The sequence below is a fragment of the Dermacentor albipictus genome, chromosome 1 (genome assembly GCF_038994185.2).
Source record: "Dermacentor albipictus isolate Rhodes 1998 colony chromosome 1, USDA_Dalb.pri_finalv2, whole genome shotgun sequence".
NCBI lineage: Eukaryota > Metazoa > Arthropoda > Arachnida > Ixodida > Ixodidae > Dermacentor > Dermacentor albipictus.
Window position 1 is genome coordinate 43,419,626 of NC_091821.1, and position 11,951 is coordinate 43,431,576.

Below are 11,951 nucleotides of genomic sequence, written 5' to 3' on the forward strand. Positions count from 1 at the left end.
TGAACCTTATTAAAAAGCTGTTCTATATACAATTATATGATGTGCTAACCTGAACATGACGTTAACACTGACCATCTTGTTTCTTTGCAGGGTTCACTCTGCACACATTCTCAGAGACGTCAGCTCGGAATGTAAAAAAAATACGTGGTCATCGATGCTTGCTAGACATTATGCGACAGCTACCATGCCGTAATGAACGAAGTCATCATTTATTTTTATTAATTTCTCTATTACTTCTCTAATGATTTTGTGTAAATATTTTTATGTGAATAAACTTCTTTTAGTGCAAACTTGCATCTGTTTTCCATCTATATGTACCTTCTAGGTTGCATACTGCCTTTTACCAACATGTTCACACATACTGACAAATGTTATTAGGGGCCTAGTAAAATGTTATTTGCAAGTATATAAGTACATGTAAATAAAATATTGCCACAGTGTTACTACAGAACCTAAAGACTTGTGTTGGTTGACGGTTACTAGAATGTTTACAGACCATCTATGAACATGCTTCGATTTAAGTACGGTGGCCAACTGTTGACAGGATGTTACTAGGGTGTATAAAGACAAATGTTAATAGGTGATTGATACGAAGTAGTCAGAACGTTTACAAACATTATTCAATTAGAAGAATGTTAATAGGTGCTTGGTAGGAAATTGACAGAAGATATATTAACATTCTTGAAAACACCCGTGTGCTTAGATTTAGGTGCACGTTAAAGAAACCCAGGTGGTCAAAATTTCCGGAGTCCTCCACTACGGCGTGCCTCATAATCAGAAAGTGGTTTTGGCACGTAAACCCACAAATATTATTATTATTATTAACATTCTTCTTTTGAAAGAATGTTACTAGGATGTATAAAGACAGATATTCATGTGAAATTGGTCAGAAACTGAAAGACATCTTATGAACACGTTTTTATTGGAAATTGGTGGCCAATTGTTCCTAGGGTGTTACTAGAGCGTTGTTAGGATGTATAAATACAGTTGGTAGGACTTCAATCGACTGTTGGTAGGTTCTAGCAACAAAAGTCCAACGGCAGTCTAAAAAATTTTGCTAGAAATTTTTATAAGGGTAGGTATCGTGCCGTAAGCCTAATTGCTTGAAATGTTTCGCAAACTGTTGAACAAGATTTCTCACCTTGCCATAGTCCAATAGTGCAGTGGTGCCATGTCGAAGTTCAGAAGAAACGCAAGAATTCGCGGGAAGCCAACCAAACCAGGGTAAATCCAAAAATAAAAGGACGGGTCGGCGAACAGGCCAACACTCAGCTGCACCGGTGGTCTCGCTCCCTTCGGCGATGTCTGACGAATGAGGCACGCATCTGGCTCGTCATTCGTCGATTCGCCTGTTGCTAGGTAACGGAAGTAAGCCGCAAAGTTTAGTTTATTTCATACGCAGACATTTTTACTTTTGCCGGGAAAGAATAAAAAAAAGAAACAATTTCTGTTAACCTCATTTCACATTCTCTTTTTTTTTTCGATGCTTGCGGCAGCAAACGGTGGGTGTTAATACTAGCGTGACGTATTTACGGTTGCCAGACTTTGCCGCGTGTCCCCTCTTGTATAATTTCTTTCTCTTGCGTGCGCTGCTGTGTGTTGACCGGCGTGGGCAGTTTCGTGGTCCTAGGTAGCTGTGTGCTTGTGCTCCGCGATGTTTCACCCGTTTCACGAGTGGCACTCCTCGTGCAGTGGTGCACGAATGCCTCACAAACAAGCCCTGCAAGGTTCTTCTGGCCAAAGGACATCAGAAGCTGCATGTACACGAACGCGGCCCTGTGCACGTGTGTTTTCCATGAGTCTCCGGACGTCGTTGCGCCTCGATTGTGCTACACTTCCCTCTTGCCAGTAGAGGAAACTGACAAATAGATGTTCCTCCTCATTGTCACCTGATCTATGACTTTTTTTTTTCTGTGCCAAGTCTCATTCTGCAACTTCAGTAACTCGCCCAGCTTTCCATTCCACGCCCTCAGTGATTTTTCTATGAGTCACCGTTCTACAAACGTAGTGACACCTGAAAAATTACTCTTCGTGTTTATCTATTATCGGAGTAATTGCTGATGGGAAAACCACGCGAACAACCTTCATGTGTAGGCATGATACACTTTTTTCTTCTGGAAAGCATGAGCATTGCAAGTTTCCTATATGCAGATTTTGCAGTTCTTGTTTATTACACAAAGGAGTGCCCAATAGGTATGACTTAGTGCCTTAAGTGAGGTAATTTTACTGCTAAGCATTGCATTCGTGGTGAAATAAAAGTCGTGTTGTTGGCTTATTTCATCTGGTCTTTGCTTGAAGAATAGGCCTCTCTACGAATGTTTTCTACGTGCTGCTGTAAAAGCTAACTACCTTCTGCTCCCCCTTGCCACCGTTACTCAAGTTGTGGCCAAGTGCAAAATAATGCAATAAAGTGTATTTCCGTATTTAGTACAATGTTATTTTTGTTCTGCCATGTTCTTTTCATTTTGTTCAGTAGTAATGAACATGTCACGCATTTCATATATTGTTGTGCAGGTTTTTAAGTAAGCTTTTGTTTTGTTTTTCTTGATATGGCTGTCAATAGAACAATCTTAACATTTTACTCTATTTTTAGGTATCTTGCCTGTCATTTTTAGGTATTTTGCCTGAATTTTCCCTTTCTTTAGTTCTCATGACTATGTCACATGTCGTCCAGTTTCGTGCAGTATCTCAGTGAATATATCAGAAGCTCTCAGTGCACATATCAGAAGCTGTTCTACAGTTTGGTCTTTAGGGCATTATACAAATTTTTTTATGTATGCGTACATGAAACGGTCTTTGCAATTTCTTGAGTTTTTTTTTCACTGTCTGTGAATTTTTGTGTTGTTTAGTAGTCATTTACGTATTAAGCATTTTTAACTTTTGTTCATTTTGTGATCATGTATCATACCAAGTTATGCGTAAATATTTGTTTTCGGAAACAGAAGTCAATAAAATGAGGCCAAATATCTGTTGCGTTGGAAGTGGAATTTATATATGTTCTGGCATATGCTGGCATACTCAAAGTATGGACAATACTGCGTGCGTGCTAACGCCTCAAGAACCCACGGCGCACCACGCGCCAGTTCACAAACAATGCCTGGGGTACAGTGTACTAGAATAGGGGCAGTTTATTCTGCAGGCGCTCGCCGCTGAGTCCCTTCATGTAGATAGCACAAGATGGCGCTGTAGGAACATGGACTGAAGTGAGGGAAGCTCGCAGTAAAATTGAGTATGAAAAACGGCTGAGCAATATGGAAGAAAGTAAATGGGCTGGGAGAGTGTTCAGGTATCTGTGCAGGAAAAACATTGATTCACATTGGAGGAAAAGAACTAGGAAGCTTACCAGCGAGTATGCGGCCTGTAGGGTGGGCAACAAAGAACGTCAAGTGGAAAGTCAGAGAGGCTGAAATAATCTCATGGTTGGCGGCAATGGAAAAGAAACCTGCCATGAGTATCTACTTAAGAGGAAAAAAAACGAAGTCAGGAAAGAAACAATTTATGATAACTCAAAGGGAAGCTCATTACTTTTCGAAGCGAGATCGGGATGCCTTAGAACACGCACCTATAAAGCGAGATATAAGAAGGAAGAAGAAGCATGTGCTTGCTGTGGTAAAACTAGGGAAACTGTATATGGAGCATGTTTTATTAGAATGTGAAGACGTCTACCCAGCGGTCGATTTAGGCACCACTGGCCTCCTTGAAGCCCCTGGGTTCGGCGAGAGCAGTGGAAAAGTAAACGTGTCCGCAATATGGATAAGAAAGAGGCGATTCGAGGTTTGGTGGAAGAGAAGTAGAGAAACGAAAAAAAAAAAGCACTGGAGACGTACAAAAGCACAGTTCGCACTAGGGGATAAGAAAATTTGGTTGTGGGAGTTCATAGTGTTTTTTTCGTTTTTTTTCGTTTTTATTGTTTAACCTAGGTAGGACATTAGGCAGTATAATAGCAAGAGCTTGGTGGCGCGACCCACCTCCCCGTTCCAAAGGGGACGCTCATATCATCCATTCATCCATGTACGCAACGGACGGCGCAGCGCCAGCGCTGCATGTTGATATTTTGATAATCATTTTCTGTCGCAGTCAAATAGACGTGTAGGTTCTCGGCGGATGTTAAGATGCATCCCCGAAACTCACCTAATATAACAGATGAATTATACGTGCACTCCTAGCGCATCTCAACGCCCATTAGACGGATTTATTAACCTGACAGCAAAAGTTTTGCAGACACCGAAGTAGTGCCGTAAAGCCGTTAAATTTGTTTTGAGCCACGCTGCCACGTAACCAGAAATTATTCGGACGGAAAGCTCATTCATTCATTCATTCATTCATTCATTCATTCATTCATTCATTCATTCATTCATTCATTCATTCATTCATTCATTCATTTATTTATACTGTCAGCCCTCTTAGGGCTATTTCAGGAGTGGAGAATAAAAAGAACTAAAAGAAACATAGAATGCGACCGAATTACAAGCTTTCACTCACAAAGCTTGCCTTACAATGGAAAAGACATATCAAATACAACATACAAAGGAAAGTAATAAAGAAACCATTCACAATTTGGCACCGCATCGTCATAGACACAATAATAGTCACACATGCAAAAGTAAATACATACATATTGGGCAATTCACTACGTGTTATTACAAAAAAAGTGTGCTTTTAAGACTTTCCGAAAAGGCAGTTAAGGATATTGAGGATACAAGAGAGTCGGGTAACAAATTCCATTCTCTTATCGGCCTAGGAAAGAAACTAAACTTGAAGCAAACATTGCGGGCGAGTGGAGGAGGAATGTACATACTATGACGATGCCTCGTTGACGCCTTCATAGGAAGCTCAAAATAATCATGAGGTTTAATATCTACTTGATTGTGAATAACTTCGAAGATGAATTTTAATCTGTCGTATTTAGTTCTGAGCTGAAATGGTGCTAGATCAGCTAATTGACATAACTCTGTTGGAGAATGGATGCGATGATATTTATTAAATATAAACCTGACAGCTAGCCGCTGTATTCGGTCAAGTTTAGAACAGTTAGTTATGGTGTGTGGGTCCCAAACAATTTTAGCATTTTCAATAATTGGTCTAACTAGAGTTTTGTAAGCAAGACATTTAATTTCAGGGGTTGCCCGATTGAGGTTTGGCCTTATAGACCACAGAGCTTTAAGCGATTTGATGCACACATTTTCTGTGTGTATTCCAGTGTAAATATGATGTAAAAGTTAAACCCAAGTACTTGTGTTTTTCAACGTTCTAGAGTTTGTTGTTATCAATGTAGTATGAGTAACTAAGGGTATGCTTTTTGCGTGAAATAGACAGAGAGACTGATTTTTGCGGGTTTATATTCATTTGCCCATCGTCGCACCCTTTTTTAATTTTTTGTATATTTGAGTTAAGTTCTTCTTGGTCTTGTCTCGATTGAATTTTTTTCTAAATGACGCAGTCGTCAGCAAACAAGCACAACGGTACAGTGATGTCAGTAGGCATATCATTAATAAATACGAGAAATAAGAGTGGTCCTGGTACCGTACCCTGAGGTAGACCAGACTCTACAAGTGAGGGTACAGACTGCCAGTTACCAATCTGAACATACTGTTCTCTGCAATGAAGGTAAGACGTGACCCATTTCGTGACTGCGGGATTTTTGAATATGCCGTCTATTTTGTTTAATAACTTAGGATGGGAAACCTTGCCAAACGCCTTTGCAAAGTCTAGGTACAGTATGTCGGTTTGGCCACACGAATTAATGGTTTGGGAGAGGTCATGTACAATTTTTATAAGTTGAGTTGTCGTGGAGAGTTTCCTTCTGAACCCATGTTGACGGCTGTATAATACCTTATGGTAATCCAGATATTTAATTAAATGTTTTGATACAATATGCTCCAGTAATATTGAACACACGCTGGTAAGGGAAATTGGCCGGTAGTTGTTGACGTCTGCTGTTGCGCCGCCTTTGTGTGTGGGTACTATTTTGGTGCGCTTCCAAGGACTGGGGAAACAGCCGGTAGTAATAGATGAGTGAAATGTAATGGAAAGATATTTTGAAACCCACTCCGCATACCTGTATAAGAATTCGTTGGGTATTTCATCTGGTCCGGGTGATTTCTTTATATTATTGTTGAGGAGCAAGCTAAGAATTCCTTCTTCACTAATTACTATATCATGTATTTGGACCCTATCAGAGGTATCTACAAAGTGTGGAACCGTACCGTTATCTCGCGTAAGAACAGACGAGAAAAAATCACTAAAGCTGTCAACCTGTTTATCGTTATTTTGGCTGGCATTCACTCACGTGTTGTCGCTTACCCTTAAGATTAACGTACTGCCAAAATTTACTGACCTGTGCTCCCTGTTTGCATTGCCTTCGCCAAGGTACAAAAAGACAGGCAATTCACAACAATCAAAAATTGAGACGGCGTTGGTTGATCGTTGGATCCGCACGACTACCTCACAAGAAGTTCTCCAACTTATATTGACTTAGTCTAGATGTCAATAGGTATTTAAAACCCTCTCCTTCCACATGTTCTAACAGAGCCAAAGTGCTGCACAATGTCCCACGGAGCCCAACTGCCGTCGACTGGCTCAAGAAGCAGCCAAGACATTTTGCATGCGACTCCCAACGAGACAGAAACTCGAGGAATTCTTTCTGAGTCCTTCAGAGCAAGCACGCTGTAACCGGTCGCAACACACGGAGAACGCGTCCGTACAGCCCGCGCGACTGCAGCGCCACCGCATACATCCGGGACCTCTCTACGCTCCCGGCTTCAAAGCAGTGCGTAGCGCGTTCCGCCGTCTAATCACACTGCCCATATTCTAGTAGACTGTACCTGGGATAGCGCGTGCACGCGATAAAAAAAAAAAAAAATGTTCGCCGTGGACAGGCAAAAAATAAAGGAAAACTGAAGGGGCGTAGGACATGGGGAGGTGTGGAGAGGGAGCCGAGCAGGTTGTCATTAGAAAAAAAAAAGCGCTAGGAGGCGCCGCGCGGCTGCTGTTCCTGTTGCGATGACAACGTAAACAATCGTGGTCGCCGCCACTTTGAGAAAGTACCGCCCTCCTGCCAGGGCCGTAACTGAAGGGGGCCTCGGCGCTAGGGTCGAAAGAGCATCTTAAAAGCAGTAAATGACAGCCATTCGGAGATTCACCCCTGAGCCTCGCCCGTACACCAGCTAGTCAGTCAATCGCACATGTGCACCATGAGCTCGACGTTCATTTCAGGAGCAACTTAGCAGAAACGGAAACGAAGGTGGGATCCGAACCCGCGTGGGCACAACCCAATGGATTAGTTGTCCATCGCCTAAAGCACTCGGCCACCTCGCCCGTACATCAGGTACAGCTCGTAAGAAGTAAGTCGATCGTACATATGCTTCATGAGCTCGGCGTAGTTTTCAGAGAAAAAATAGCAAAAGCAACGACGAGGGTGGGATTCAAACCCACATGACAGATTAGCAGTACATCGCCTTCACCCCTAGGCCACTTCGCCCGTACATCAGGCACAGCTCGTACGAAGTCAATCAATCGTACAGGTGCGCCATGAGCTCGGCAGACTTTTCAGGAACAAATTAGCAAAAACAGCGACGAGGGTGGGACTCGAACCCACGCGGGCAGAGCCCAATGGATTAGCAGTCCATCGCCTTAACCACTCGGCCACCTCGCCCTTTTTCTTCTTTAGTGCCTGTTTCATAACAAGTATACGTTTCATAGCAGTTCTCCGCTGCGATTACAGAACAAAAGAAAATACAATGCAACGTGTGGGTGACCCTCGTCGATTAATTTTAGTTAAAAAATGCTTAATGTTTGCAAGTTGTTCAAATGTCGGTAGCCACTCTGGTGGTTCACTGAGCGCTTCATACATTTGGCGAATGAACAATACATTTTCAACAAAATATTCTCTGGTCGTTTTTGCGTTCGCATGCTCCTTACGCACCGCCATTCGTATTTTCCACACGTTGTGCATGCATAGTAACATCACCGTATCACCATGGCACGCCTTCTGCCTCTTCAAAAGGTAAAAACCACATTCCAAAAGCTGTTAATGGAAATTCTTTCTTTAGAGTCCTTTGTAGAATGTCCCAAAGGAAGAATGAGTCCCTGCACTCCAGAAATATGTGCTCCATTGATTCCGGTTTCTTACACATGTGGTAATTAACACTCCAGGGCACAAAGAACCCCTTCTCCTGCTGCCATGGCTTGACAGGAAGCGTGCCAGTGTTCAGCATGAAAAAAAAGTTTTTCTTGTTGCTCTTACTGGCATTTTTTAACTCGCTTTAACACATTCTGCTCACGCCCCAGTGCATAAATTGCACGGTAATTGCTACTGGACACATGATATCAACTAAATCTCGGTATAATCGCTTTCTTGCGACGGTATTTAGGTATTCCAAAGAAAAGTGTGCTTTTACAAAATGGAAAGAACTTATTACTTCAAACAAAAAACCCCGGACAACTACTTGAGGTATGCTATACGACGTCACTACATATTCTGGCAGCGAGTCACCTAATCTCGTCTGGATAACGCACCGCAAGAAATCGCTTTCGTCGCGCAATAACTTGAAACCTGTTTAAGACCTGTTTAAAGCCTGTTTCAAACCTGTTTCAAAAATAAATTCGACAAACCCAACCCTTCTTTCTGCACAGCATGACAGATTCAGACGACTCGTGCGCTCCCATCCTGATCCCCACACAAACATTGCAAAAAGCCTGTGCAAATTCTGTACACACACTCTGGATATACATAAAACTTGTAGTACATAAAACACTTTTTCGACAAGAAAGAAACTGCAGACAGTAGCTCTCGCGAATATTGAGAGATTCTTGCCTGCCCACTTGGTTGTTTGTGCTTTAGCCCGCTCAGTTTATTCGGTCCATTGCGCCGTGGTATCACGATAGTATTCCAAAGGAGCAGTAAAATAACTGGTTGGCCTATCCGTGAACGGTACTCTTTCGAACACTGCTGGCCGGCTGTCCCATTCACCATGCCAGAAGCCTATGCATTTTTGCCAGCTTATTGCACTCCCAGTGAGACTTCAAAACTTTATTTAAAAAAAATTAAATTATTGGGTTTTACGTGCGAAAACCACTTTCTGATTATGAGGCACGCCGTAGTGGAGGACTCCGGAAATTTTGACCACCTGGGGTTCTTTAACGTGCACCTAAATCTAAGTACACGGGCGTTTTCGCATTCCGCTCCCATCGAAATGCGGCCGCCGTGGCCGGGATACGATCCCGCGACCTCGTGCTCAGCAGCCCAACACCATATATGCCACTGAGCAACCACGGCGGGTGCAAAACTTTCTTGCATCCTTGACTGCCTCCCGAATGCTCTCTTGGTCAATGGAAAAAAAAAGGGCGATGTCATCTGTGTAAGCTAGTATTTTTACTTGCTGACTTAAAAGACGGTAGCCGCGAATGTTTTCATTTTCTCATACCTTCAAACAGAAAGGTTCAAAAAAAAAGAATCGCAAAAAGTAAGGGCGTCACAGCGCACTCCTGACGCACACTGGATAATACTGCTGTATTTTCATTTAGTTTTTTGTTGATTATAAGGTGAGCAGAACAGTCCTCGTAAGCCATGGCAACTCCGTCCTGAACCACATTGCGTACATTAATGTGTTTTAACAGTGCAAGAAGTATGCTGTGAGCAACCCTGCCAAAAGCTTTTTCTAGATCAAGCTGCACCACTGCTACACATTCCAGGTTCGCGTCACAGCATTCCAATATACTGCTAGCGACGTGAATATTCGACAATATTGTCTTTTTTCCCTGATACTGCATGCTTGGTGGGGGCCTACTATGAACTTAATAACTGACTGCAGCCTTTTTCCGAGCACCTTCATGTAGATTTTATAATCCACGTTCGTGAGACTCATGGGTCTGTATCCCGTGACAAATTTCAGCTTTACCGTATCACTGGTTTTCGGAATAAGCACGACGGGACTTTTGCTGAATGATGGTGGCAAGTGCTTAGTTTCATGAGCTTCTGATATTACACAGTGCAGTACCTCGTCTATTTCTGCCTTGAAAGTTTTATAGAAAGTTGCTCCTAGGCCGTCTGGCCCAGGCGCCTTTCGTTTACCCAAGTCTTCTATGGATTCATTAATTTCATTCGCAGAGGCTGGTCTCTCGAGTCCCTCTTTTACTTCATATTCTAATTTTGGCAGAAGCATTAGAAAGGTGTTTAGAAACTCTTCTGTCACATGCACGTGCCTATACAGCAACGCTCGGTAGTGTTCAACGAAAGCTTTTTCAATTACTTCTTGGTCCTTTGACATTGTGTTGTTAAAACAAATTTCTTTAATTTTGTTCTTGGAGGCATAACCCTTTTCGTCACTGAGCGCGCGCTTAGTTGGCTCCTCTCCCAACCACATTCTCTTGGCTTGTGCTCTTATCGCAGCTCCTTGATAAATTTCAGCGTCCACCCCTTCAAGTTCGTGTTTAATTTCTCTTATCTGTTTCGAAAACAATCCCGGTATGGTGCACTCCGCGTTTAGAAAATAATCGAGCATGTTTTGCAGTTCTTTATTTGTTTAGCTTTATGACGTATCCCACAAGCCCTCTCGATCGCACTCATTTTCACTTCAACTTTAAACTGCTCCGACAGCTCAGCCCAGTTTGATGTAGCATCTATTTGTATTCCGTCAATTTTTCCTTTTACAGTTTTTACCAACCATTCATCACTTAAGATGGTTTCATTCATTTTCCACAGCTCCGAGTTAAAGTTAGACCCTCTACGCTTCATGCCCAATGCACACGTTACTAGGCTGTGGTCACATAAGCTCACGAGCATTAATGCATGGCCAGTGACTGTTCGCGCAAGGTTTGCTGATAAGTACAAACGATCTAGTCGAGCATGACTCTGCCCTTGAAGATGAGTAAAGAGAACACTGTTGCCGCTTAAAATTCTTCCAACATTTACTAAATCATAGTCTGCCAAGATTGCGCAGAGTTGATGCGCACTTCTATCACGTATTATTGTACTGGGCACCCTATCTTCGAACTTGCAAACACAGTTGAAGTCTCCAAGAAGAACAACATTTCTCTCACACGCCAGGCGTGACTCAACATAGTTAAAAAAATTCCTATCACCAATTTTGTTTGGAGCGTACACAAAGATAATTCGACAACCCCCATCATTCAAGAAGAAATCACATAGAACATATCGCCCATCTTGGGCCGTCGTTACACTTTGCGCCGCAATACCGATTAATTGCGCAAAATTAAAAGACAGCCACCGGCCTTACCTACTCCATGACAAACACAAATGTTGTAACACGATTTAAAAACCTGAACCATTTTGTTCGTTTGCTATTCGCTTTCAATTTTAGTTTCTCGAACAGCAAGAATGTCTATGTTGTCTTCCAGCATCAGGCGACCTAACCCATTAGGGACCGGTTTCTTTATTGTCTTACTATATTGAAATAAATGTCATATCTTAACTTACATTTATACTAATATATCACATGCAAGAAATTATTACTCTTGCCTAATTAGTTTTTGAAATATAGCCCGTGACTATATGGTCACACTGGGCCCTTACGCTACAGCAAAATACGCGAAGTTAAAACATTTATTTCAAGCCATGAAACATCACAAAAACATATATAGCGAATAGTCGAGCACTTATTTATTGTGATATGATATAAATAATGGAATACACATGCCGACGTCGTATTTGTGCACCGCGCGGTTGCAATTATCTCCTGCACACCTCCACCTCTTGCCATTAGGTATTGGTGCAACCAAATGGGCCACTTGGTCATACCGTGTACCAGTCAGGACATCACCAGTCTTTTGTATTCTGCGTTGACCAGGTCCTCTAGGCTTATTGTTCCATCGCATCAGGTAGCTTTGTGCAATTTGCCTGCGGAATTCCACCTGCGTGACGTTGAACCCTGTGCTACGAAGTAGCGCCTAAGCGTTGCTGATAGATACATCACAAAGTGAAGTGAAAATCG

The 11,951-nt window shown here is 42.4% G+C and overlaps 1 non-coding gene across 1 annotated transcript; it reads right to left on the reverse strand.

The window, feature by feature from the left end:
• Positions 1–7,572: 7,572 nt before the first annotated feature.
• On the reverse strand, positions 7,573–7,654 carry TRNAS-GCU (transfer RNA serine (anticodon GCU)). Its single transcript has one exon. It is a non-coding gene; the product is annotated as a tRNA-Ser (tRNA).
• Positions 7,655–11,951: the final 4,297 nt, after the last annotated feature.